The sequence below is a fragment of the Ixodes scapularis genome, unplaced genomic scaffold, assembly GCF_016920785.2.
Source record: "Ixodes scapularis isolate PalLabHiFi unplaced genomic scaffold, ASM1692078v2 PGA_scaffold5__190_contigs__length_132052651, whole genome shotgun sequence".
NCBI classification, from domain to species: Eukaryota; Metazoa; Arthropoda; class Arachnida; order Ixodida; family Ixodidae; genus Ixodes; species Ixodes scapularis.
The window spans coordinates 4541819-4544599 of NW_024609880.1; the positions used below are offsets into that span (position 1 = coordinate 4541819).

Consider the following 2781-nt stretch of genomic DNA (forward strand, 5'->3'; position numbering starts at 1 on the left):
AATTTCAAAGCGAAAAAGAGTATGCAGACTCACACAGACGCCGACAACGTGACATTCGAGTGGTTTGTTGACGCGGGACGCGGTGCTTGTTGCCCGTACCCCATTACGCATGCGTTCGAACTGTCGTCTGCTCTTTCAAACTTGGCTGCTTTTTGTCGTCAGCTCGTTCAAACGACAGCGGCCCGTAAACCAAATGTTTACCCGGTAATTGCGATAAGAAGTAAGTGCAGGTCTCAAAACACTTTTGCAAGGTTGGTTGGGGTAAGTAGGCTAAGTGTAAACAGATACAAGAAAATGTTGATAATTATTGTCACCAGTGGCCATCACCGACTAGTAATGCCCGATTCTACTTGCGGTTTTCAGTATCGACGTCCACCATCTGAGCTACGGTCCACGCTTTTGCAGTCCGAGCGACGTCGCGTCTGAAAACAGCGAGCAGAATCTCATCGTGGGAGCCGGGCTTTAGCGCCCATTCTGCGGCGTCCACGTGAAATAAATCGCCGCACGCCACATTATTCACGCAAAGTTTTGCCTCGTTAGTTTTGCTTTAGCCGCTCAAGTAGTCAGACATTGTTAGGAGGACGTAGAATCAACAATTCCAACGCGAAAAAGAACACGGGGACTCCCACAGACGCCGACAACAACGCAATTCAATGGTTTGTTTATGGGCGACGGCGGGCTTCTTGCCCACCTTCCACCGCGCATGCGCGGCGCCGGTGGCGTCCGCTAGGGGCGCTCCGGTTTGTTTGTAAACATGAGTTGGTGTATAGCTCGTCCTATGCTGCCCTTTACCATCGTGCTATAGCGGCCTACAGCTTTTTTTTTTTTTACCGCAGTCATAATAAATGTGCGACAAGTTATTTGTTGTCACTGTACATCAAAATAGGAAAAAAAGCGCCGACCTTGTATTTAGATACAAAAGAAGGTTCGACGACTTAAACTTATTTAAACCGTTCCGGACTTGATAAACCCATCTAAACTATCGAGCAAACCATTAAGCAACAAAACATGCACTCCACGAGGTGTTTGCAAATAGGCAGGTAAACAGACACAAGGGATTGTTTGCAAATCTCATAGCAGTTTATTAGACACAGCGTATTCTGTACACAAGTACAAACTAAGCAATCTGTAATATCTGAAGAGCTAATACAAAGCTGTTATACAACTGAGAAAATTGCAAAGCAAACAAGGAACGGGGTAATTCTTTGGTAGTGTCTGGTCAACAGGCAGCCGGAAGAAACGTTTTCCCGTAATTCTACCGACGCGTCCTTCACTGGCGGTGCAATCATTTCATCGACGGACCGTTTCATCCACACGCGATATTTCATAAACAACTCAATTTTTTTTTAATGAGCCGCTGCAGAATTTATTCCTGTTAACGCTTACAGTCGAGAGTACTTCCTTTGTGCTACAGGACAATAGCGAGCTTCTTTCTTGAAAAGAAAGCTTTAGTTGGAGCATTTACTGTGCTTGCACAAATTCCTTCTTCTCTTAGGAGATCCGATCCTGTCTACTAAAAGAGCTTAAGCGGTCCATCTGACGTGGGGATAGGTGGAACGGCACGTAAGTGAAACGGCAATTTCTCGTAGCACCTACGAGCCTGAGAAGAAAAAAAAAATTGAATATAAAGATGATAAGCGGTGTTCCCCGCATGATCCCAAATCCACATTGAAATGTTTCATTTTTCCAGAGACAATTCATGGAATGTTAGTTTAACTGCAATTTAGGTGGAATCAGCTTACTGAGAACCTGACATTGCTTGTGGTTTAGAAGCAGTAGTACATTTAAATGGTCAGTCGGTGAAATTTATAGCTCGCTTCACTGAAAGCTAACCTCACCGCCGCTTCTAGAGTACGCCTAGCCGAGCACCGGCACCTGTTACGTTTTTCACGGACGGGGGAAGTACGTCCAGCTGCGAAGACGATAAAACCTGGTTGCCCATAGCAACACTTCGCGTCTTCTCGGAGCAGGTGCGGAAAGAAAACAAAAACGGTGTAACCAACGCATATGTGCTCGCTTGCGTAGATTGCATTATGAAGTCTCCGCGTGCAGTTCCTGTAGCGCAGTGGATAGCGCGTTGGACTTCTAATCCAAAGGTCCCGGGTTCGAATCCCGGCAGGAATGTTGTGGCGGCCCTAAGCTTTATTTTATAGTGCAAGTCGCTCATTTTAATCTGAGCGCTGGTACATTAAAATAGTTTGTTGTTGGGGAGTTGGTGAACGTTTGAATGCATAGTTTCGCGCAAAAAGACGGACACAAGAGAGAGAGAACCAAACACGAGCTGACATCTGCGCCGAAAAGGGACGAGACACATTAGATGAAAACTCCAGGTGAATGCATCTGAATTGTATTAATTTTTTTTTTTTAGCAGAAAGTGATTTCTTTTTATTTAAGTTTCTAACTTGATCTCAAGTCCCCCAAGTGTGTATTTCGGTTGAAAAAAATGTTCTTCTTGGACATCAAGCGCCCGCTGCATAGTTTGCCCCTAGCGCCTAGTTTCCACAAAAGATTCTCGATACGCAGCTATCTTGACGAATGCCATCTTTTTTAGCTCACGTGAAGGTTTTGCTGCCTAAAAATAAACCCTATTCTTAGGGTTTATTTATTTTTTTTTTCCAAAATTGCGAAATCCGTAGCGTCTGGTCCACACCTGTAGATAGCCCGTACCGCATAATATTTAAACTTTTTATTTGTAGTTCACGGCCTATGGTCAGCTAAATCCTTGAGTAAGTCATCCATGGTACCTATCACCTTCTTTTGCCTCCAGCAACCCAGTCCCAG

The 2781-nt window shown here is 44.8% G+C and overlaps 1 non-coding gene across 1 annotated transcript; it reads left to right on the plus strand.

The window, feature by feature from the left end:
• The first annotated feature begins 2051 nt into the window (after nt 1-2051).
• Trnar-ucu lies at nt 2052-2124 on the plus strand. Its single transcript has one exon. It is a non-coding gene; the product is annotated as a tRNA-Arg (tRNA).
• Nucleotides 2125-2781: the final 657 nt, after the last annotated feature.